General features: G+C 43.7%; 1 protein-coding gene across 5 annotated transcripts in view; it reads left to right on the plus strand.

Moving 5' to 3' along the window:
- Window positions 1-25,720, plus strand: part of TENM4 (teneurin transmembrane protein 4) — a 772,055-nt gene that overhangs the window by 142,028 nt on the left and 604,307 nt on the right. For 3 of the 5 annotated variants that reach the window (XM_065678850.1, XM_065678853.1, XM_065678854.1), the window contains exon 1: window positions 6,683-6,881. The exons of 1 other annotated variant lie outside the window; for it this stretch is intronic. The gene's annotated coding sequence lies outside the window, so the exon portion shown is untranslated. Of the gene's footprint in view, window positions 1-6,682; window positions 6,882-25,720 lie in introns of those variants that run through there. One more of the 5 variants, XM_065678852.1, reaches the window with a different exon arrangement.

The raw sequence follows: 25,720 nt of genomic DNA on the forward strand, positions 1-25,720 counted from the left end.
TTACTTGTCTGGTGAGGGATAGGCTGTTGGTTGAGCCCTGGAGATTAACAAGGGATGAAAACGTGTATCATAGCCAGTAACAGTGCTCAGATTTGCTGTGTGGCACCACAAGTTCACCTTTTCCCTCTGTAATTGTACAATAATGTGCTTAGTTTGCCATCTCAAAGGTCAGTTGGTTCAATGCATGGAAAGAAATGCCTGAAATGAAGGTGCTGGGGAAGTGGGGGCTTTATTCTGCTGTCTCAGAGGTCATCCTTTAAAGGGGAAAAGAGATGTCTCCAGTTCAGAACTGTGCTTATACTAAGACCAGGACTGTCTATGAGTGGAACAGCTGGCTTTTCATTTCCCAAGAGCATCTAGCACAGGAATGGGACTGTTAATTTTGCTATTGCACTGGCATAAATCTGGATTGAGTCATTTAAAGCTGGCCAAGATAGTGGCCTTATAGGAGAATAAGGAAGTACTACACAGTTGTCTGTAACAGCAGACTTCATCAGAAAAGGTCTCCTTCACAATGAGATTATGGCTTGAATGTGAGTGTAGATTGGCCTTCCGAGTTTTATTTGATCTCAGATATTGTTTGATACACTACAGTATGTCATTGCACTTTAACAGCAATTCCCATTCACACAGCAATTCCAAATAGGTTCTTATATGTACCTATTACTTTGGTAGCCAGGTTTCCATATCAAATCCTGAACATTTCATTATTAATAAAAGTATAAAAGTCATCTATTCCATCCATTTTGTACGGTGAGGTGAGCAAAATTGGATGTGAAGTCACTGTGTAGTAATGGGGTAATTATTTATTGGAGGTTCTTCTAATATGCTTATGGTCAATTGTATTGAAGATGTATTATATTACAGTTGTTCGTGGCTGTTTTATCATGTACCGTGGATTAAGAAATATTCTATCCTATCTCCTGGATTAAAAAAAACAAATGCTTTAGATTTTTAGAGGGGAAAATCTGTCCATGAAAAGGTGAAATCTGATTCTCTGAACAATTTATACTCTTCTGGATATGATCTGAACCTTCTTGATGAAGATCTTCCTACTTCATAAGACATCAGTGGAATGTCCTGAAACAAAAGAGTCATTCTGCTTCATTAGAATGAATGAAACAATACCTCATTTGAAGTTGGCCGCGCATGGTGTATGCAGCACGTTTACACAATACCAGAGCACTTACTTGAAGAACAACTGTTTTCCACGAAAGCAGTCTTCTGGAATTCTTTCCTTAGTTTAAAAAAAAAAAAGGACACCTTTGCAGAGTTAAAATATAAATAATGCATGGGGAAAAAAGACAATAATAGGCTTAGGAAAAGGAGAATAGAGACCTATACACTTACAGGACCTTCCACCTAATGGCCTATAAATAATCATCTTGCACATATTACCCACCACAGAGCATGGTCTCTGACAGGGCTCTAAGCCTGGGTGTCAGCTGCAGAGCTCAGCTGCTGTTTGCAAATGGTCTTAACTGTGCTCTTGATTTTTCTGTGCTTACTGTATATAGTTTTGTTTTACTGGCACTGTACTGTAAGCATATTCCGCACTATGCAAATAGAAGAGCTGAGAAGCATATGGGCCGAATCCTGCAACACTCGCTCAGGCAAATGTCCAATCCACTTGATGGGAACTTTTCCTGAGTAAGCAGGAGGAGCAGATTCAGCTCCATTGTATGCCTCTGCTGGTTTCTCAGGTATGACAACAGGCACTGGTACTTTGCAAACAAGGAAAGGGAAGGTATACAAGCCAGTACTGTGGGTGGGTGTTCAGTTCTGTCCTCCTTAAGCGCTGAAAGCCACTGAGATGCTAAAAAAGGTGCAGTCAAAATAGAATGATCCTCTCCACCCTTTAGCATCCTGCTGAAAATCAGCTAAAAAAAGGAAGGACCCTTATACATGGTAACACTTCTCCGTCCCCACTCTGGAGTCCACCTGATGGTACCAGCAGTGGAGATGTCTCTGAGTCAGTGCAGGCTGATCTAAGCTGTAGGCATCCATGGAATGTGGAGGAAGAGGAGGGAGATCCTGTTCTTTATAGAGAGTCCCTGTGATTCCTGCTCCACCGTCCTGCTCAAGAGCTTTGGCAGATCGACATTAACATAACTCAGAGTGGAAACTTCAGGATTCAGATCTGCATCTATCTTTGCCCTCCCACCCATCATTCAGGAATGAGGTTTCACCTTTCAACTGTGCAGGTGGCTAAAAGCTCTGTCCCGTACAGGTCTTTGTATTACATGGTCCACTCTAGAGCGACAAGAAGCTTGTGATGGACCTCAGATCCCAGTCTTGTAAAAGTTCACACATCTGCTTAACTTTTCTAACTCCAGTTTTGTCTACACTGCCCATGACAGCCTAACATATATCAGGGAAGCTGGATTTATTCGATCTAGCTACCATGGGAACCAGTGCAGCACTGATACCGCGGTACACACTTCAGTATGAGCCCAACAGGGACCCTGGCTACACACTTGGGTCTGCTAAAATTGTGCTGAAGACTGGGCTGTGTGTTTTCAGTGCTAACATCATCCCTAATAGCTAGACTAACACTAGTACCCATAATCTTCCTTTGTCCTGCAGCCATATCCTTTCAGCAGTGCCTGACTGAAATCTTAAACTTCAGCCCTCACTCACATGCCTCATCCTCACTCACCTTTAAACCAAAATGACCAACTCAAATAGAGGCTTAAAGGTCAAACACACTCCAGACCTGGTTTTGCAAACCCTTTTGTACCTGGATTTTCCCCTTGTCTATGAAACAAAAAAAAAAAAGCCATTCTCATCAGGAAATGCTGGCAAAAAGGGTTTAATTACAGAAATCATTTTGCTCCCTATGGAGAAAGCATGAAGAATGGCATATTTCCACATTTGAATTGCACATTCATCAAGAAAAGAGTGATTTCCCCTTAAGAATGTTCTGGAGGAGTAGAAAAGAGCATTGAACCCTGGGGTGTGTATTATTTTATAGTCTCTGAAAGGCAAATGGTTTCACTTCCATTGATTAAAATATATGAGTTTTTCCCTCTGGATTACTCTCCTGGAAGTAGGGAAAAAAAGAATCTCTTTAGCAGTGGCTGTCAACTACTGCAGCACCTCTTAGCAAAGGGCTTGCCTAACCAACCAAAGGCACTTCTGCTGCTCAGCTTCTTCAGCAAGGAACCTTTGACCACAGCAGATGTTGCTACTTTTTTTTTGCTTGATGAATGGGGACTTTACGATAGGTGTTTTCATTGTTTGTTGGAGCAAATGTCAGCATGGAAACACAACCCAACATCAGGACTATTAAGTCCTAATTTGAGCAGCAGCTCCAGGACTTGCTCTCCTTGCTCTCCCTAGTGCACAAGGTCTAATAGGCTCATGCATTAGTCTTTTCAATCACCTGCTTGTTCCACAGATGTAGCTTCTATACAAATTCTGCAGAAACACTGTTTGGAAGAGAGTTTGACTGAATAGTCTCTGTTCACAAGGAGCATTTCAACCATGCAAAGCTGCTGTGGTGCAGGACACAGGCATGATACGGCAGGCTGGTGAACATTGACAATGTACATCTTCATAATATGTGCTCCGAATTAGTATGCAGCACGCTTCTGCATCCATAGTAATTCACTGTGAATTGAAGCAGGGGGATTTTCCGAAGCAAAGTTGGATTTTTTTGCCATTAAATTACTATTGTTCTTCTTTTTCTTTCCCTTCTTCCAAGAGCATCATTGTCTAGTTCAGTTAACAGGGAAAGGCCAATTACACAAACAGTGCTGATCTGTTACACTTGGGTTTACCAGTCGGAATTTAAACAAACAGCATTCTCCTCCACACTTTGGGTTTGCCCATTTCCTTATAATAATGTTGCTGGAGTTTAAAAAACAAATGCATAAATGGCTGAACAGGCGGATTGAATGGAAGCATTTCCAAACTGCAGGGAAGTGCCGCAAACAAGTAAGAGCACTAAGAACAAGAAAAAGCAGAAGTTATATGCAATTGGAAGTGAAGATGTTCCATTTCCTTTCTCAAATCAAATGCAAACGGCTCATGTGACTGATTTAGTATTGAACAAGAGAGGGAAAATTGCTTCTTGGCATTTAAATGGAAATGTTTCTTGTTCAGAAATTTTGGAAGCTTGCATACTGTATGATTTTTGAAAGGCTTATACAATTACCATTGAATTTGGATGAGGTCTATTCCTAACAATATATGTATTTCTCAATTAAACTTTGCCCTCCTAGAGACCTAAATTACCTTTGTCTAGAGTCTTAGGTTCCTGATGTGCAATATATTCCAGAGGCAATAAGGCCAATGCAAATGTATTTCATTTTTAATATGTATGACTGCAAAAAACAAGTGAACAGCAGCAGCTATTTTGCAAAGCAGACCTTTATGTCGAGAGCTCTGCTGTTTAAGATTATGTTCTGATTTGCTGTGTGCCTTTTTAACCTGATATCTGGGTTTGGAATAAAACACAACCTTACCTTTCGCTTTCCCCAAAGCATGGAAATTTTAGGGAGGGAAATAAAGGCAGAACATAGCAAGTTTGCACCTGGCTGATTTAAAGGTATGGCACAAAGAGGACAACTCCCGTGTAGCTCAAAGCACTGCACAAAGTACTGCAGTCCATTATGCTCAGCACTCTTCTTACAGTGCAGTTTTAGGGCCTTATCCAGTATTGCTCCGAGATTTGTGGTGCCAACAGAAGGCATGGAGAGGCTGTTGCTGGAAAGTTTTGTAAGAGCAAATTATGAGGAGGGGCTTGAAAGAGAAAAGGGGACTTGTTTGGTGAATGAAAAAATAAGTGTAAATGGCAACGAGCGATGATAAGCTATGCAGGACTTGCCCAAGGTCAGGCAATGAAGCAGTAGCAGGGCCTAATCCTTAGCAACACCACAACCCTTTCTGACTTCAGACCAAGGTGGACAGCAGCATTAAATAGCTCTGATTTCCTGTCACTACAGTTTAAAACAAAACAAACCCAAAGCCTCGCAAATATTTCAAAGGCTGCAACTGGTATCATTGATCTTCCTCCCAAACAAGAAGTAAATTATGCAACTGAAATCTTTCAGGCCTTCTTCCTGAGAATTTGATTTTGGTTCTCAAACAACACAATTATCAAATACACAGTCATTAATAATAATAATAATTAATAATAATAATAATGGGACCTCTTGTCACTGCTGTGGCTGATCCTTTCTACCCTCAAGAGCAGAACATTGTGCACATTGCCTAACTAGGGGCAAGGGAGGAGCAGAGTTTTCCTTATCCTCCATATCACATATCCCCAAGAAGAGGGAGAGGCTCATCCAAGCCAGGATATGAAGGCACCACCCGAGGCAGCTCTCCATCCTGTTGTCATTTCCATCCTTATCTCACTCCCGTTCAAATGCTGAATCCGTTGTCCAACTCATCTCATGCAGATTCCATGCCTATGGTCAACTCATGCACAATCCTTGTCTATCGCATATCCAAGTGTATCTTCTCTCCTCCTTATTCCCTTCTAATGCTTATGTCCACACCCAACCTACCTCATCACTATGCTTATGCCTATGTACATGCACGTCACGCCCATGCCAATCCCCTCCCCACACCACATCCATGTCCACTTCCTTTCCATCCCATGTCCTTGCCCGTGCCCATGCCTGTGTCCATCCTATCCCCATGCCTAGGCTATGCCTATCCCTTCCACATGACCTTCCCTTCTCTATATCGATCTTAAGCTTTCCTCATGCCCATTCTCTCCCCATGTCCAAGCCATGCCCATGCCATGCCCATGCCATGCCCACACCCTGCTCTTCCCTATACCTGTATCATGCCCATGCCTGTGTCCTCCACTGCCCCATGCCTGTGCCATGGCAATGCAATACTCATGCCTGTCCTCCTGTCCCATGCCTGTGCTGTAATCATACCCGTGTCCATGTCATACCCATGTCTATGTCCTCCCATGCCTATGCCCTCCCATGCCTATGCCCATCGCCCCCTCCCATGTCCATGCCATGCCAATGCCTACATCCTCCCTGCCCCATGCCTCTGCCATGTCCATGCGATACCCATGCCCACCTCCTCCCCAAGTCCATGCCATGCCCTTGCCTATGTTCTCCCCTGCCCCCTGCCCCATGCCCATCTCCTCCCCATATCCATGCCATTCACATGCCTATGTCTTCCCCTGCACCATGCCCATGCCCATCTCCTGCTCATATCCATGCCATGCCCGTGCCTGTCCTCTCCTGTCCCATGCCTACGCTACGCCTATGTCCATGCCCACGCTATGCCCATGCCCATGTTCGTGCCCATCCCCTGCCATACCCATGCCTATGTCCTCCCCTGCCCCATGCCTGTGTCCATGCCCCTATTCCCTATGCCCTCCCACCCAATGCCCATCCCCTCCGCACGCCATCCCCTTGCCCGGACCACCCCCGTGCAGTGCGGTGCGGTGCGGTGCGGAGCAGTGCGGAGCGGGGCGGTGCGGAGCCGCGGGGCCGCATGTGCGCCTGTCATTCCCAGCCCGGGAGCGCCGGCTCCTGCCGCCCATTCATGTAACCTGTGTGTGTCTCTCTTTCTCTCTGTGTGTAACAGAGAGAGGGAGAGAGCGAGCGAGGCAAGGAGAAGGAGGAGGAGGAGGGGGGGAAAGCTTTAAATAAAGCCTTTGGATTGCAGCTGCTTATTTTGGGCAGTCCTACCAGGGACGATTCCTGCCAGGAAAGAAGCTGGACCCGGTCCTTTTAATTTTTTATTGTTATTATTATTTTTAATTTCATTTGGGTTTTTATTGCTGGGGGTGGCCGCGGTGCATCGCCGAGCTGAGATGAGCTCCGCTGCCTGCCTGTAGTTGCCCACTTTGGGATCGCTGGACACATAAGTGGCATTTCGGTGCGGGGAAGCCTGCAGACATGGTAAGCTTTGCTTTTTTGCTCTGAAAAAGTGCGTTTGTGCAATCGCCTCCCTCCAGTTTTCCCTTCCCCCCTTTCCCTCTTCCCACCAAACAGACAGGCACACGGGCTGGGGAGAAGCTCCCTGAATCCCTGGGTTTTTCCCTCCCCACCATCCCTTTGCTTTCCTCCCCTCACATCCCAGCCCTTGCTGCTCCCTCTGCCACACAGTTCGCAGCAATTCCGCAGGAGGCAAAGATGCTGCTGGTGGCTCCTGCCTGGGGCGGTGGGGACCAGGCACCCCTTCAGACTGACAAGACCTTGCTCCGGGGTATGTTCGGGGTGGCTTCTCCCATCCAAACCCTTCCCTCCGCACCCGGGGCTGTGCAGAGGGGAAAGGCAGCAGCGCAGATTCGGTGGCACTGGAGCAAGGATGCAGCTTTAAGATCAGTCGGTGTTATTTATGTAATAGTAAAAGCAGGGGGGGGGGGGGGAGAAAGAAGCGAATAATAATAATAATAATAATAATAATAAACAAGAATTGCCTCGGTATTCCTTATATTCATAAAGCTCCTTTTGCTCTGTCTGACCCCCCCCGCCGCCCCGTCCCCATGTCCTGCTGCAGGGTGGTGCGTGGTGGGAGTGTGTGTGTGTGTATGTTTACATTTGGATCTGCCATAGGGACGGGGATGTGGGGAAGGGGTCTCCCATTTTCCACACGAGAGGGTGGGTTTGCCTCCAAGAAAACATAAGCAAAAACGCGCTTGGCTGCAACTTGAGTGGCAATTGGGTTTCTTAGGCATTAAATGTTAAAGCCCTGCTTCCAGGCATGCCCTGCCCGTGTTAAAAGCTCTCCCCTAAACAGTGTAGGAAATTAGTGGAGGAAAGATGCTGGAGTGCCTGGGAGAAATGCAGTCGTTCAGACTTCTGCTTGTGTTCCCAGCAATTCGCATTTCCAAATACAAATTTGGGGCTGTTGAATGTAAAAACAGGCTCTAGCAAAGGGCATTTATTTCTTAGTAGCTGTTTTGATTTAGAGCAATATATATGTATATAAAATTGGTCTAGAATATCTGAAATATTTTGCTATGAAATAAGTAGCAGTTGAGGAATGCCAAATCTTTAAAATATAATAATTAAAACCCCCTTTTTAAAGTATTCACGAGACACTGTATTTACTCTTCCTTACCATTGCCGTGCTTAGAGGTGTGCAGTGGTTACAACCGTGTAAGCACATGATATAGGAAAAAAACAACAACCCCAAAACCATATTTATACCATAGTCTTATGGGATCCACAGTCTGAAAAGCATTTTTCATACAGCCAAAACAGAGCTAGAGCAATACTGAGTAGATAGACAAGACCTTTCTGCCTTTTGCGTGCGTTTGCTCATGGCTCTTAGAGGAAAGTTCAGTTCTATATGATTAAAACAAAAACCCCAAACACCAAACCCCTGCATCAAACTGTCAGATAATCTCCCCCCCCCCCCCCCGCATCTTCCTCCTTAACTTTCTTAAGAGAAGTCTCAAGTTTATAGCAGTATTTCTTTTACTTTTTAATTGTTTTCCCCATAAAAGTCCTTTTTGAAGGGAGGGACTCTTCAAATGAGAGCAAAGCTTTGAAGTTGGAAGTTGCCCCTGCACTTCTTATAGGTAAACTTATGCTGTAGCCTGGCGGGTTGTTGCTGTGCTGCTCCCTGCTCTGGGGCACAGGAGTTGGGCAGGAGAACACAGCAGATCCCAGCTTATCCCAACCTTATTTCTGCCTGCTTCACTGACCCTAATAAAACTGCTTAACTAGTAGAGTGGCCCCTCCCCTCCTATGGAAAGTGCTCTGCTCCCAACATGTGCACCATATGTGCCTGCACTACCCAGGGTTTACCATGGTTACTATGCCAGCCGCACTCTGGGTCCAGCTTGGGCAGAGTATCGTCCATCACAAACCTCAGCATCTCCTGGTTTGCTAGGGAAAGCTGGGGCTGAGCAGGTGATTTGTATTTAATTTGTTCCATTGGCCTCTTCAGAGCCAGGTGCCTCCCACTTAGTGTCTCAGCCTGTAGCACTTTTATAGGCTTTGGTGGAAAAAACAAGGAGCGTGTGTGTATATATATATATATGTATATTTAGCAGGGGGTGTGTGTGGTGGGAGCCATAAAGGCAGGAAGACGCATCTCTTGCACTGGTTTGCAGTGAGGCGAGCCTTCAAAGGCAGCTTGCTTGGCTCTGCCTGTGTGACAAGGCTGTAGGAATTTGCTGCTTTGTGGCCATTGTGAGCTGCCCTTTCCTGCTAAATTCCCAGCTCCCAGCTTATGCCATGCTGCTGGATCAGTCCTTGCTGGTGCAGGCTGGTTTGTGGCCATGAGGGTTGCCTGCTGCCATGATCCCTTCAGAATGTGACTCTCAACTTAGCACACGGGCCAGGAAAATGAGGGTCAATGCAGGTTTCCAGCAGGTTTGGGGATGGGGAAGGGAGCATGAGGTCATGGTGTGTGTTCAGGCATGGGAAAATGTTACCTGGTTATGCATCCCCCTGTGATGCTCTGCACTGGACCATGCTGGGAAGGGGGCTGTATCCCCAAGCTGGGGTAAGGACAAGACAAGGAGGTGCCTTTGCAAACAATCTACTTCAGTTTTTCCCCTATTTCCCCCCAAAAACTAACCTAAATTGGGGTTTACTGCCACTGCACTGAGATGTGCTATATCACTGCAGGGACTCCTGCCTCTGTGCTTCACCTCCCTTCATGTACAGATGTGTGTCTGTATGTGCACATCTTTACAAGGAGGGATTTTCAATTTATCTGTCATTTATGTCTATGATCAGAAGAAAAAAATACCATGCTTTGGTGGAGAAAGAGGGGCTTTGGTGTGGAAAGAGGGTCATAGGCTGGTCTTTGCCAGGGGAAGGGGGAAAAGGAAAACGGAGGTGCACAAGTTAACTTTGTAGTTTCCTTTTTCATTAGCAAGGGGTCCTGGCTTAGAAAGGCTTTTCTGGAGAGAATTTGCCTTCTCTGATTTTAAGGGATAGGGGGGAAAATTACTGAGAGAAGAGAGTAAAGCTGCTCTGTCTGGTTTTAGCTGGGGAGGGAGGGAGGTACCCCCCGCAGTGATTTGTTTTACTACAAGTATGGAAGAAGGGAGACGTGGCTCCGGTTTCAGTGGGTCCGGGGAAGGAGTGAGATTTGCACTGGGAAGACTGTGTTTTCTTTAAGTCCTCATAGCTTAATTATTTTCCTTGACTCATTTAAATGAGATGCTTTCCTTTTGTTTGGGTGAGCAGATAGTACGCTGGCAAGGGAAAAATGTTCTCTTTTGTCTTACAAAGTGAGGAATCTTTTTTTTTTGCTTTTATTTCATGTGATTGGTTTCCTGGTGTGCACAATAACTAAAATGTTATTTCATTCCCTCTACAACATGTACATTATTCCAATTAAGAGCGCGCTCTGATTATTTTTAACCTGGTCGTTTACCATTTCTCTGCTCAGCAGAACAAAACACTGAGTTCTGGCACTTCAAAATAGCTGGGAAGCTGAAGCAAAACTACCTTTTTTTTTCCCTGGGAAAGTCATTTCCAGTTCTGTTCAAGTTCCCGCTTCACTGGTTCATTCTCTGACAGAATCACATCCTTTGCAAGGAACAGAAGCATGATCTTACGTAACTTGATGTTTCCAGATCAAAAGTTACAAATGGTGTAGTTATACCAGGACGGGAGAGATCTGGCTGCAGGAATGCTGTATGACACATGTGATTTCTTATTAGGATTTCAAATCAAGACAGTTTTAAACATTTATGGGGGGGGGGGAGAGGAATTGTTAAGATGAAGAGACAAAAGCTTGCTCATTTTATATCTTCTTTAACATCACTTTCTCCTTTTATCTGATCTCCATAGGCACTTGAGACTATTTTTTTCTTTTATAAAGCAATCTTTTCTGTGTAAGAAATGTGTAATATCAAAAAGCGAAGCATCTTGTAACTCTCGGGCTTGATTCAAAGAAACGAAACTCTGTAAATCAATGTCAATTCACATTTAAAGACTGGCTGTTACTTTCCCTGTTACAGGGTCTATCAGCATACCTTATTGTAACTAAAAGCTAAAATACTCTGTTTCTACTTTGAGCTGACATTTGCGTTGCTGGGTACTCTGACGGAGTAACGTGCACCGCTTGCCAGTGAACTGGGTATTCATGGACCCTTGACCAATGCGTTTCAGAGAAAAGGTCTTGTAGTTGCATAGTTTTGAAATTATAAACCTGTATTTCCTCTTTGCTGTAGATTAGAAGGAAAAATAATGATGGAGAAATTGTGTGGCTTAACTATACCAGCACAGCTTGAGGGGTGGTGCTGTAGTGTGGCTATAGGACTTACCTCTATCACAGGGAGAAGTATATGATTTGCACTCCTCTGTGTCATTTCACTGTTGCTGCGCTGACAGTCAAATGATTTTCCTAGAAACATGGCTTTGGAGGGTTCTTTTTCTGCCAGCTGTCCTGAATCACTCTTCCTGGCGCATCTTTAAAGGCAGAGTTGCAACCTGAATAGGAAGGCGCATTTCCTTGGCTATGTGGATTGACAAACGCTTCTTACAGAAAGTCCAAGTTTCTGGAAAGCTTGAGCCTTACTCACCAAAACCCTTATGCCTTTATACTAGACTGCTGTGAGCTAAGCTCTTTGTGCTGTATGGGGATGCAAACTTAGTTACATATTGTCCTGCTGGATATCAGCAGAGGTGATCTTCTCAATGTAAAGATGTCCATGAAAGCAGCAGACACAGAAATCCATGTCCTTCCCATGTGTTGGCAGGCAGGAGGAAAATGCGCTATGAAATGAAACAGGGCTGGCAGTTGAGTTTCCATTTCCAAGTAAGACTTGCTTTCTACAATGTGACACATCCTTGTTCCTTTAAAAAGGTGGGGGGTGGTGGAGAGAGGGGAGAAGAAGGAGGAAAGAGAAATTGATGGTGGTCGTTTTAGGTAGAGGAGCTTGCTGAACCGCATTTATCAGTCTGTTTAAATGGGGATGATTCAATTAGATTTCACTCATATCTCCTCAGGCTTTAGTGAAGTAGCATTTGCAACAGACTAGAAAAAACACTCTGTTCCAGAATCCTGCTTCAACATCATACCTACCGGTATGGTACCAGTGGCAGATGTGCTACCCAGTCAGCAGTCGCAAACATAAAGGCAGGAGATGTCTCTCTGCCCATCGATTTAGGTTTTAGGTGATTATTCAGTGCAGTTTTCTCTCTAAACATTGAGTAGAAGCTGGAACTCTTGCCTGTTCATGTGTCTTCAAAGTATCCTGGGGGCTGGTAAGTTAAACAATCAAAGGTTAGAAAACAGAAGGGTTAAGTGTTATTTCAGTGTTAATTCAACCTGGTGTTATGTATGCAATAGGGGCTCACAGGTTTTATCCTTTCCTCCTCAAATTCCAGTAAATGCATTGAAAATCTTAAGATTGCCTAAAACTTTCAGTCTAGGGCTGTGCTTTCTGGGGAATAATGGGTCTGTGCATAAAATCAGTCTTGGTCTTCTTTATTGTGCTGTATGGAAGGAAAGAGAAGGCAGTATTGAATTCCTGAGCAGAAGTGTCTTCAAATACTATATTTCCATGTGAAAACAAAGTCCTAGAGGCCACCAAGTCATTTCTTGCACTGGTCTCCTGGACTCCAATAGCCCAAACTTCTAAATGAACTGGACACCCACATTTTATGATGGAATAGTTTTCAATATTCTGCTACATCCTTTTGATCTACCTCTGAGTCTTTGGATGCTGAAATCCATATTATCCCCACCTATGTAATGTAATTAAGAATAGGAAGGGAAAGTCTGGTCAATCAAAAAGCCTTCAGAAGGGACTGTTAGAAGTGGTTGGAAAAATTGATGGAATGTGAGAGACGCTGGAATTTGCTTCCTGCTTGTTGATACACACAGTAGTGGCTGGTTGGGCTTGGTGTATCCTGTCAGCCAGGAACGAGCAAATGCTGCTATTTCTAGGAATTTACCCTTTGTGCAGCTGGGTTTAAGGTGTGATCAGTTTTTTTTGGTGTTGGCATAGATTTTTGTGCTAGAAAGCAGAGAAGAATCTCAAGAGCCGATATCAAGATGCATTCCTGCAGACAGAGCTGTGATCAGGGGTTACTTACGGTGCTAAAGCAAAGATAAGTTCACATGACCTTTAATTGCAGTTGTGGGCGTTTGACACATCAGACTCTGAGCTATCAAGATGATCATCCAGAGGTTGCAACACACTTAGCTTTGGCACAGCTATGAAATGCTGGGTCGAAGTGACTTGCCCAACATTGCCCGCAGTGCCGGGCCATCGTTGGCTGCTTAATTTGAAGCACATTAGTTCTCATTCTTCAGCCCTCTGCTTAGTCATTACAAACCTTCCAGCTCTGCAACGAGTGAAACAGGGATCATAAACCTCATTTTCTACTCCTTGTTCTCACTGTTTCATCTCCAGGCTGGCTTGGATAAAAGACAGTTTTGTTGAATAATGACTCCATCGTAATGAAGGCAGACAGGGCACTTGATGAAGGCAGTATTCGTTGTTAAATTCTGGGTCTCTGATATATACTTTTAAACCTTATTACTGGTCTGTTAGTCTAATCTTTGTTGGAATTACTTTCTTTTAAGTCTTGCAAAAGCTTTTTCTTATTGCATCATTTTGGTGTTTGTGTGTGTCATTGCTTTGTTTAACAGAGTACTCCGCTTCCCTGAACAGATCTGTCCTGGTCCTTCCCACTTAATCTGGTCCTGTCCTCATCTCTTGTTTCTTCCAGCTGTATTCTGTAATCCCATTCTCTTAATCCCTGCTCTTCAGGTCTTGCATCCCAACGACATTCATCTCCTTCCAGCTGAAGATCATGCCGAGCTCTGAAGAGTGTCTCTGATTTCAGTTCTGACACTTGGATGCAAACTGGCACATCCCACAGCACAAAGCATCTTGTTTAGTCCCACAGAGGTAGAAATTTAATGATGGAAGCTGGCAAATGTGTACAAATGCACCCAGGAGCATGTAGCAACCGTGTTTTTATCAAAGATCTCTAAACTTGGCCAAATTCACACAGATTCACACAAAATTCACGAAACGAAAACCAGTTCTTTCCCAGGCAAATTTCAAGTCCTTCTTCTAAAGATCCCAGAGGAGGTTTTAGAGAGAAGGCTAAAGGCATGTTCTGAACATGGGTAAAACAACATATTTTTTCCCTAGCCTTGTTCTCAGAATCTGCTGAACTGTTTTGACTGATTTTCTCCAAAAAACTTCAGCCCGAGGCAGACAGCTGGCATGGAAATTTTCAGCTCAAACAATTTGCTTAGTATAGTTATGAGAAACTGCAAATGCTGTTGTGTTATTAAAGCTGCCTCACTCTTCCCATCATTGACAGTACTCCCGACTCTGCTTTTCCCTAATAAACAGAGAACTGGAGATTTTTGTTACAAACTAATTTGGTGTTTGTGTGTTTTAGAGATATTTTTATATATTGGGAAATTTATTATAAAACTGGCACATGCGTTTCAGCACATGTTAGCAGATGATGAAATCTCCAGCTTCCTGGAAACAACAGTGAATACAATTAATGAGTATCCCACACAGCCGCATCAAAGTGCTACAACACTGCAGGATTTGTAGAATGGGATGAAAACCAACGAGATCTCTGGAGATGTTGCTTTGACAGGGCAGTCACACAAAGCCCCACCTTTTGGGTTCATGGTCCTTCTGATGGAAGGATTCTGGTTTAGTATAACAACATTCTTTTGTAACAGCAACTGTTATTGCACATCACAGCCGAAAAAACAAGGCGAGGGGGGAGGAAAACCCTAAAACTGCATGAGCAGATGAGTGCATTTTGTATCTGATCAGCTTTTTCCTTTTATTATCATCATCACAGCTGGCTGCTAAGGCCGGAGTTTCATGTCAGAGCCAACCTCAGGACCCATTGCCACGTAAGGAGAGGGGTCTTGCGCTCTGCCTCTCGTTCCTTTGTAATGTCCCCTGTCCTCAGCTTCTGTCCTTCCACTCCTTCAGATATGTGTGATGATTTAATTAATCAACAGAGGAGAAAATTGGCTCTCTCTTTCGGTTTTTTTTCTGCTGAGCTATTGACTTACATTGAGTCAATGTGGTGGGAGCATATGCCAAGGGGAAGGGAGAAACAAGGAGGTACAAACCACTTTATGGAAGGTGAGTTTTTATGCTAGTCTCATTAACCAGGAGATGTTTTCCTGCGTTGCCAAGTGTTTACAGCAGTTTTATCGCGCTTATATGAAGCCTAATTTGATTCATATTAAAATATAAAGTGCACTTTTTCATTGCATTCTTCTATCTTCAGTCTTTTGAATCATCCTATCCTGCTCAGTAGGCACTGAAGCAGTTGACCTCTAAGAATTTGCTGGATTCTTTTTGAACCCAGTGTGTAGCTGTGATGGCCAGAACAAAAAGTTTCAAGATTCAGAATCATGCAGTGCATGGAAAAGCCTTCCTTTTTTTCTGCTTTAAACTCACAGTTTGGTAATTTCATTAGGTGACTGTTACTTTGTGAGTTATAGGCATCATGATTTAATAGGGGTCTGTTCCTCCCTCTTTCTGTTGTTCTTTTCCAAGCTGAAAATCCCTGTTGTACTTCATCTTTCCTGCAAAATTCTTTCCATGTTCCCAGTAATCTTTGCAGCCTTTTCCCTCTGACTTTGTTAATTCTATTGTATATTTTAGAGGTGGGTTGACCAAAAATGCATGTGGCATTAAGATGCATCAGCTTGTATAGCATCATCCTGTTATATTTTTCTTCTTTTGTTGTCTATTTTTTTCCCTGCGTATCCCAAGGTTTTCCCTTCCCATTTGACTGGCACTAGCAGAGAGCCATTATTTGTAGAGGGCATCCCATCGTGATTCCCCAGCCACCTTCCTGTGTGGTAACAGTTAATTTAGAGCCCACATTGTGTATGCGTTGTTAGAATTGGTTTTCCGTTTTATGCATTACTTTGCTTTTATTGATACTGAATTTCATCTGATGTTTTTATCACCCAGCTAGTTACTCATCACTCTGAGAGTAGGTTGTGGTGTAATGATTGGAGGCTTCAAGTGGGAATCAGAAAGCCCAGCAATGAAAAAAGCTCTCACTTTGACTTTTACTCTTGTCCTGGGGATAATCTGAACAAAAATACAAGCAACAAAGTACACTTAATATCAAGCAGGAACAACCAGCCTGCCTGTCTTGTGGCATCTGACTGTGGAGTTATCTGTGGCTCAAATGTTTTTGCTTCTCATCGACAGCATTTGAGTCTTTTTTCTTAGGCTTCTTTCTAGTGAGCACTCGCTCTTCCCTCAAACAGCAGATTATGCCCTTTGCTTCATCCATGCTGGAGCACCTGAACCAAGGGACAGCTTAAGGGCCATCTTCAAAAAGCCTGACATGTTTCCCTGCATCTGCATCTCCATCTCCTAAATTTCACTCTTTCCTATCCAAAAATCCATGTTCATGATGCCCTGCAAAGATATGTAGGATTTGGAAACTTTTGATACTCTCCTGGGTTTTCTTTTATCTTGCAAGGTGTGAGCAGACAGAGGCATCTCTCTGTCACCAAAAGCCCTGTTTATTGACAGGCGTTTGGGTCTACCTGAATAGAGGTTGCTTCAGGGGTTGGGTTTTAATAGCTTGTTATTGCTGGTGCTGCTCACAATATTATTTGGGATTGAAAAGATGCACAAATGACTCATACAGGAGCTACAAACCATTGCTTACATCCCTGCGTACCCCTCATACGCTGTAAAATGTCATCTGTTTTGTGGCTCTTTGTGCCAAACACTACTGATCATGGGCTCCGGGGAGCAACGTTATTGTACACCTGCATCACGTAGTTTTGTATTATTTTATACCTTCTGCATAATTAATGCTTTGTTGTATTCTGTGCATTTATTTATTTTGCCTTTTCATTTTGGCTTTTTTGGGTCTTCTGAGATTATCAGACAGGAAGTTTCTAGTTGAGAAGATGGTAACAGGAAAGAAGGGGATAGCAGAAACAGAAACAAGGGAAGAAATGTGGGAGAGGCAGCATTGGACATGAGGAAATGGAGGAATACCAGGAACATAGGGACCTGTGCCAGCTCTTTCAGTGCTAGAGCTGGATTGCTGCAGCTGCTGCTGTGTTGTGCTCTGTACAGTGAAGATGGTTTCATTGTTTTTCTTGGGATATTTTTCCCCTCTTTCAGAGCATGGAAGGCCAAAAATTATGTGATTTCCCCACACCCAACCCCAGCAAAGCTGCTGATCAAATATGTATGTGTGGGACACACATATTCTTCATCTGCGAATACTCCGGCTTATTTCTCGCTCCTCCCCTCTGTTCAAATGAAAATCCTGTGAGTTAACTTTACTCAGGCTACACGGTACCTCACCTCGCATCATGTTTCCTTGCATATTTCATGAAGGCCTCCTTCTAAAATAGGCACTGCTGTCTCAGACGGAGTGTTTGGAAGTGGACATTCCCAGCAACAAAGGTTTTTGGAGACAACAAAAGCCGGTCACACCAAATCTTGCTTCACTCCCCGAATCACCGGAACACATGAACCTAAACCAGGGCCAGATCCAGGGAGCATTGCTGTTAATTCAAAAGCTCCTGTTGGTTTTAATGGGCTCTGGATCAGACTTTTTCACTCCTGCTGTAGAACTGTGTCCCAGTGCAGAAACAAGAATGTGGAGGCTGGTTTGGAAATGGATGTCATCTTGACTGCCAGACTAATTGCGCGTACGAGGCTGGGAGGGTGATAGGTTTGGGGTTTTCTTGATGTTTCCAAGTAAGCCAAAGTTCCTCTAACGAAAACATGCAGAGTGGTGTTTTGTAACTATTTTTATACCTACATCAGACTCGATGTTAGTGGCTTTGAATAATTTAATGTTTTCCTTCCTCAGCTGTCCTCTCCAGTGAGTTGCCATTGCAGGGATGCAGGAGTTGTGTAAGGAACAATACCGGCATCCTGGCATTGTCTGTTGAGGCGGGGAGATGTTGCCTGGTTTTGTCTTGTTTTATGTCTTTTAATCCTATTTTATCTTTTCTCTTGCTGGTGAGAGGGACATCAGGCCAAGGTATTAAATCATACTGACCAGCGTGGGCTGAAAATGAAGTACATGCCAGCTAAAGGCACAAATAGGGAGTTTTCTGCTTAAACCACTGAGCGCTAATGTCTGTCACATAGGAGGAGCCAACTATTTAACATTCAGTCTATTCAAAAAACATTATTATGTCCCAACGGTAATTTAAAACCACATCTGTTAGAACCATATGTGGGGGAAATATACCTTTTCTTTATTATTCCTCTTTTTTTTCCCCTAAATCCCAAGTTATCATGTTTATATGGATATCTTCAGTGTGGGCCTCTTTCAGAATTTCAGACTGACAGCCATGAAATACCTGGAACAAAAGAATTAAATGACTAGAACTCTTATCTTTTTCCTTTTGCAATTAATGTGTGGGCTTTTAGTGGATATCTGCAAGTAGACATCCGGCTTTGAAAGGAAACCTATAGATCGGGATCATGCCGCATGCCTCTGTTGTCTATAAACTGATATTTGTTTTTCCATCAGGGATACTGGGTATTTCACAGTTTTCTCCTTGCTGTTATTCCAGCTTTCCATGAGCAATGCATCTGACCTTTGAAAATAGTGCTTTGGGGTAGTCAGATCATCTAATTTTTACTTTTTGGAATCGCCATTACAGAATCACAGAATCCCAAGGGTTGGAAGGGACCTAAAAAGATCATCTAGTCCAACCCCCCTGCAAGAGCAGGGTAACCTACAGTACATCACACAGGAACTTGTCCAGGCGGGCCTTGAATATCTCCAGTGTAGGAGACTCCACAACCCCCCTGGGCAACCTGTTCCAGTGCTCTGTCACTCTTACAGTAAAGAAGTTCTTCCTGATGTTAACGTGGAACTTCCTATGTTCCAGTTTACACCCATTGCCCCTTGTCCTATCACTGGATATCACTGAAAAAAGCCTAGCTCCATCATCCTGACACCTACCCTTCACATATTTGTAAACATTGATGAGGTCACCCCTCAGTCTCCTCTTTTGCAAGCTAAAGAGACCCAGCTCCCTCAGCCTCTCCTCATAAGGGAGATGTTCCACTCCCTTAATCATCTTTGTGGCTCTGCGCTGGACTCCTTCAAGCAATTCCCTGTCCTTCTTGAACAGAGGGGCCCAGAACTGGACGCAATATTCCAGATGCGGCCTCACCAAGGCTGAGTAGAGGGGGAGGAGAACCTCTCTTGACCTACTAACCACTCCCTTTCTAATGCACCCTAAGATGCCATTTGCCTTCTTGGCCACAAGAGCACTGAATTATTCTGTCCTTTAAAATAGGAGATAAAGGTTTGTTTTCAAAGCAGCCCATCATTATTATCTGAGTGGTACCAACTGACATAATCTTGAGATCCTTAAACCTAAGCAGTGGTAATAACATATCTGACATGGCTAGTGAAAGCTGGCTCCTCAGGTCAAAATATTTACTATAGGTTCCACATTATAGTATCACCTCTACATTGCATGCAACATTATTTGCCATGCCTTTGTGTACAGATTCATCCCAGCTGAATATAAAGGACCTGAATGAATTGCTTTGGAGGAGAGTAATTGGTGGCAGACAGACTTCAAGCACTGCTTCATCTATCTGAGGAGGGTCTTCAATAAAACCTGGACAAAGATGGATTCCCAGGTGGCTGGCAAGCACTGACTTTCTTTCTGTGCTTACTGGGACCACTCAATGTGTAGTGGTAGGGAACGTTTCCATTACGTTGCCCCTCTTCTCAGAAGTCCAGTTTTGCATGATGATAGTAGGGAAAGTTGTGCTTCATTTGTGATGGTCAGGCTGTAACTGGTGTTATCCCCTGTTGTTAACTAAAGCTGTGCATGTTATGTGGTGAATTTAGAGAACTTTTAGACCTCAAGCTAAGACTCCAAACATCTCCCCATAATAATCAGCAGATAACTGCTCTGCTGAGCCTCCTATACAAGTGCCAAATACTTAGGCTTGTGTAGAGTCCCACAGAAATCCCAGCCCTTCCTTGAAGTAATGTTTTTCCCCATTAAATGCATCCACATGTTTGCAGCAACAGCCCTTCTACTGTTTGTCCTTCACAAATAGGCTCAGTATCTCAAAGAGAAATAATCAGAATGTAAATAGATAAGCGTGCAAGTTGTATTCATGAAAGCACCGTTCTTGAGCTACACATCTCTCCGATGGCATTTACAGCATGGCATATTGTGCTTCTCCCTCCAGCTGTGTTTTAAGCACCCAGCGATGAATTTCTTAGCTAAATAGGATGTTAGTGATCTCAATGTACAGAGCAGCTGACGACCAAAGAGTTAAATATGCAGTATAAATAGCATGGCTGCTTTGATGGGATGCATTGTATTGTAATTTTAGCTCTAATTAAAGTTTGGTTGTAGGCATGAAATATCTCAGCCTTTCAGGAACATGTGTAAATCTCGGAAATTAAGCTGGTTTTTGTTGCCTGAACGTTTTGGCACAGTTGTGCCATTGCATATGAAGTTTTATGAGTAACAATATAACAAAGATGGTTTTGCATGTCAATGAACAGCATTCTTTTATTCATTTTGGGTTAATCAAGTGCTGAAGTTAAATGGGAACGTGTTAATTTGTTCTTGGTTTACAATGATACTCCACTGTGTCCTGACAAACTTGTGCCTTCCTGTAACGAGTTTGATGTTGGAAAGGTTTTGTGGAGTTGATTGCTTCCAGATAAGTGGGAAAGTAGCTATGCTGAAAAGAAATGCTTTAATCTGAATGATGTGCATGGAAAATATGGGGGGAAAAATGAAGAAAGCTACAAGAGAAATAACACATTTTGTGTTTTTGGCGCAACAGACTTCGTATTCCAATTCCCTGTCCTTGTGTGATCCCTGAGCACTTGATGGATGAGAAAGATAATTGTTGATCATTTCATGAAGCTCTGCCAGAAGCACATACCAAATGTAATTAAACCTCCGATTTTATGCTTTTAAATACGTTTTTCACCAAATATGGCAATTAACCTCTTCTGTGTCAGAGCAGGAATAGGTGAGGCATTTTAGGTCCTGTTTTCTAGCCGTGGTTGATACGATATGGGGGGCTTTTCATTTTCAAAGCAGTTTGTCATTTCCCTTAGATCACTTCACCTGTGGGGTTTCACAGGAGTCATCCCAGAACTGCAGGAAAATTGCCACAAAGGATGTTTTTTGCTTGGTAGACCTCTTTGGTGGAGTTTGACCAGGTTCCATTATTCCTGTCTCAATAAGTAACTCACTAAAAGATTGTAGTGATAGGAGAAGGTGAAGTGGGTTAAAACTGAAACAGGGAAAGTTCAGGTTACACATAAGGAAGTTCTTTACTGTAACGGTGGTGAGGCACTGGCACAGGTTGCCCAGAGAAATAGTGAATGCCCCATCCCTGGCAGTGTTCAAGGCAGGTTGGACAGAGCCTTGGGTGGCATGGCCTAGTGTGAGGTATCCCTGCCCATGGCAGGGGGTTGGAACTGGATGATCTTAAGGTCCTTTCCAACCCAAACCATTCTGTGATTCTATGATTTTATGATTCTTGCATCTGGGATGGCAAACAAGGGGAGTTTAATGTAATTCATCTCTGATTTTAACCCTATGCCTATGGTGTAGATTTCAGGCTGATTTCTTGAAGGAATGCTTTGTAAGGTATCTGTTATCAAGTTGATTCATTCCCTCCAAGGTTACCTTTCTTCTGCCTATCATATAAGTGAGAAACTTGATTGTGATCAATTTTGATACAGCTTACTCAAGAGCAGAATAGATGTTATCCTTTAATAAGTGAGAACACCCAAGAAAGTTTCATTTTGGAATAGCAACCCTGAACCAGAAGGACCACCTTTGAGGAAAAACGAAGGAGCAGTGACAGATTGATATTGAAAGTTAACACCTGATGGACACTCAGCACAGCCTGTCTGGAGCGATTGGTCTCTGACTGTACAGAGCCTGATTCTACAGGGACAAGCAGCACAATGCACTTTGCTCTCTCTTTGAGCATAAGGGCACGCTCCATTAGCTGACACTTGTTTTTACAGCATATGTGCTAGACAGCTTGGGAGGGCGCTGAACAACCCCCAGCCTGCAGATTGTGTCCCACAGGGCAAGTTAGCTGATCCTTTTTCTGTCACTGTTTCTTGGTCGTTGTAGATGTCCCTTCCTCACTGCATCATTAAAGGACATGATTCCCAGCCCTCCTTTTCCAGTTCCTTATGCTTCTGCACCTGGTGTACCTGAAATTTGAATGATAAACATAAAGAAGTTCTGACTGTGCTAATTAAACTGCATACCATTGTATGTGGTCATTCGAGAGACAGTTTGACTTTAGTAAGCAGGTTAAAGGAGGGGATCTGTTTGCAGCTCTGTTTTCTGACCCAGAAGAAGCCACTTGCATTTTCATCTTAATTTATTTGCCCATAGAAAAAGTTTTCTAATAACTTCCTAGCTATTTCCTCTTTGCCAAATCATTTTGGTGTCCTGGCAACTCCATTTCTCATCCTCTCTTCCTTCAATAAATCATTGCAGTGTCCTGGCAGCACAGAGACTCAGCGCATCATTCCTGATGCAAAATTGCTGAATGGGAATCACATTTGCAGTCAAGCTGGGAAGTAGAAAACTGGTTGACCTGTCTTTTGGGCATTTAGTTTTATTAGGTTCCTACATATGTTTACTTTGATCCTTTCAATGCTATCCTAGAAGACGATTGCAGGCCAGATTGTAAAAGTGTCAGTTTCTTCAAGCACGTGCACAAAATCCTGTCTGAATATGCCAGATCTTCTCAATTACAAATCCAGTGTTCTCTATGAGATAGAGATTTGTTACTTCCACTTGGAAATGGTTAGACATTTATCTGTTAAGAGCCCACAGGATCCAGCATTTCTATAACGTGCGGTGTTTAGTGCATTGTTCCAAATGTCAGATTTGAAAACTAGCTGAATTCTGTATTGCACCAAAAGAGCTGAATCCTGGGACATTCTGACAATACTTGTATATTTTCTTTCTGCAGGTCCTACGTGCATCAGAGAGTGATGATTTCAGGGTTGGGGTTGTTCAACCTGGAAAAGTTCCTTCCAGGGAAACCATGTGGTGGCCTTTCAATGCTTAAAGTGGGCTTATGAGAAAGATGGAGATAGACTTTTTAATAGGGCCTGTAGCAATAGGGCAAGGGGCAATAGTTTTAAACTAAAAGAGGAAAGATTTAGACAAATATGAGGAAGAAATTCTTTACGATGAGGGTGCTGAGGCGCTGGCACAGGGTGCCCAGAGAAGCTGTGGCTGCCCCATCCCTGGCAGTGTTCAAGGCCAGGTTGGACACAGGGGCTTGGATCAAGCTGCTCTAGTGGAAGGTGTCCCTGCCCATGGCAGGGGCTTGAAACTGGATGAGCTTTAAGGTCCCTTCCAAACCAAACTGTTTTATTATTTTGCGATTCTATAATTCTGTGTCTTAGGAAAGGGAAAAAAATTACATTAAATGAGGAAAAAAAGGACAGTAAGTGCGTACAAAAAGGCAAAAGAGACCTGGGTACAAAATCACACTATTTTACTGCCCTTGCTTATTGAATTTTCCATTTTCTCATCTCAAGTATTATCTTAAAAGAGAAATAATATTTCAAAACTAGCTCAGATCCAACATCAGCAGAGTGTTATGTATCTATAGCATTAAGTCAGTTTAGATATAGTCTTGTTATATGTTGATAGATGGTAACAATACAGTTAACTTTCCAGCTTGTTTATCAGCAATGACTGCGGTGTTTACACATGAAAACTGGGATGGAGACAGAAAATGCCAAATGAAGCAGACTAATTGGAATGCAAATAGAGAAAATACCTTAGTTTCTAGATGAAAGCAAGCCCCTTTGTTGCCTTAATTTGTCCTCACTGGTTTTACAAAAGGACTATGTGAAGAACAATATCAAAACGTAGAGTTATCTTAACTATTTGGTGAAATATCACTCTGCTTTCTGCCTTTCTGAATGAGGGTGTTGGGAGAAGTAGATTCAGTGAGGTGGAGAAAGACTCCTCAAGTCTAAAAGTTTCCTTTAACTTCAGATTGGTTGGCGCAACTGATGTACTAAAGCCACACGTATCATGTAACACTTAAAGAACTGGCTGGATGGCCGCACACAAAGAGTTGTGGTCAATGGCTCAATGTCCTGCTGGAGACCGGTAACGAGTGGTGTCCCTCAGGGATCAGTGTTGGGACCGGTCTTGTTTAACATCTTCGTCGCTGACATGGACAGTCGGATTGAGTGCGCCCTCAGCAAGTTTGCCGATGACACCAAGCTGTGTGGTCCGGTTGATAGGCTGGAGGGAAGGGATGCCATCCAGAGGGACCTTGACACGCTTGTGAGGTGGGCTCATGCCAACCTTATGAAGTTCAACCACGACAAGTGCAGGGTCCTACACCTGGGTTGGAGCAATCCCAGGCATGGCTACAGACTGGGCAAAGAAGAGATTCAGAGCGGCCCTGCAGAGAAGGACTTCGGGGTGCTGGTCGATGAGAAAATGAACATGAGCCGGCTGCAGTGTGCGCTCGCAGCCCAGAAAGCAACCGTATCCTGGGCTGCATCAAAAGGAGCGTGACCAGCAGGGCGAAGGAGGTGATCCTGCCCCTCTGCTCTGCTCTTGTGAGACCTCACCTGGAGCATTGTGTGCAGTTCTGGTGTCCTCAACATAAAAAGGACATGGAACTGCTGGAACAAGTCCAGAGGAGGCCACGAGGATGATCAGGGGACTGGAGCACCTCCCGTATGAAGATAGGTTGAGGAAGTTGGGGCTGTTCAGCCTGGAGAAGAGAAGCTGTGTGGAGACCTCAGAGCAGCCTTCCAGTACCTGAAGGGGACCTATAGGGATGCTGGGGAGGGACTCTTCGTCAGGGACTGTTGTGACAGGACAAGGGGTAATGGGTTAAAACTTAAACAGGGGAAGTTTAGATTGGATATAAGGAGGAAATTCTTTCCTGTTAGGGCGGTGAGGCACTGGAATCGGTTGCCCAAGGAGGTTGTGAGTGCTCCATCCCTGGCAGTGTTCAAGGCCAGGTTGGATGAAGCCTTGTGTGGGATGGTTTAGTGTGAGGTGTCCCTGTCCTTGGCAGGGGGGTTGGAACTAGATGATCTTGAGGTCCTTTCCAACCCTAACTATTCTATGATTCTAAAGGGCCATGTAGTATGACTCAGATTCATCCATGGGAAAAGAAGAGCATCTCTTCAAACTGAAACAGAGGGAAGCATAGGGATGGGATGATCCCCAAATAAATTGATAAAGCCTATATATTTTCAAACCTTGCTCATAACTATTCCTGTTAGTTTAGACATCCTTTTGGGGAACCGTCCAGAGAAGAGGAAAAGAGTAGGGAAATATATTTAGAAAAGGCTAACACAAGAAACCTCCATCTTTTCTTACAAGCTGCACTGCGAGATATGATGAAGACAGATTAGAAACCCCCCCTGAGGCAAACATGCCAAAATTTTGTGAACCTATCCAAAGCAGATGCCACTTTTGTCTTTGATAAAAGACAGAGCAGGAGCTCTTGATGGGGACTATTACCTTGTGGTCGCCAGGGAGCTGCTTACTAATAGAAATCAAAATAACCACTGCAGCCCTACAGGTATCAAATCTCTTTTCTCCTCCTCCTATTTAACTTACAGGGAATGGGGTGAAAGAAGGTTCCCTGTCAAAACTCATCGTGCTAAGAGTCAGAACATCCTGTGAGTTAAGTTTCTTTCTTCTTCAGGTCTCCTTGGCTGGAAGCTTGCATTGGCCAAGGCCCAGGGATTTCAAGCTAATAAATTATCATGTTGGAAGCACTGCTCACACT

Source organism: Lathamus discolor, chromosome 4, assembly GCF_037157495.1.
Source record: "Lathamus discolor isolate bLatDis1 chromosome 4, bLatDis1.hap1, whole genome shotgun sequence".
In the NCBI taxonomy this organism is placed as follows: Eukaryota; Metazoa; Chordata; class Aves; order Psittaciformes; family Psittacidae; genus Lathamus; species Lathamus discolor.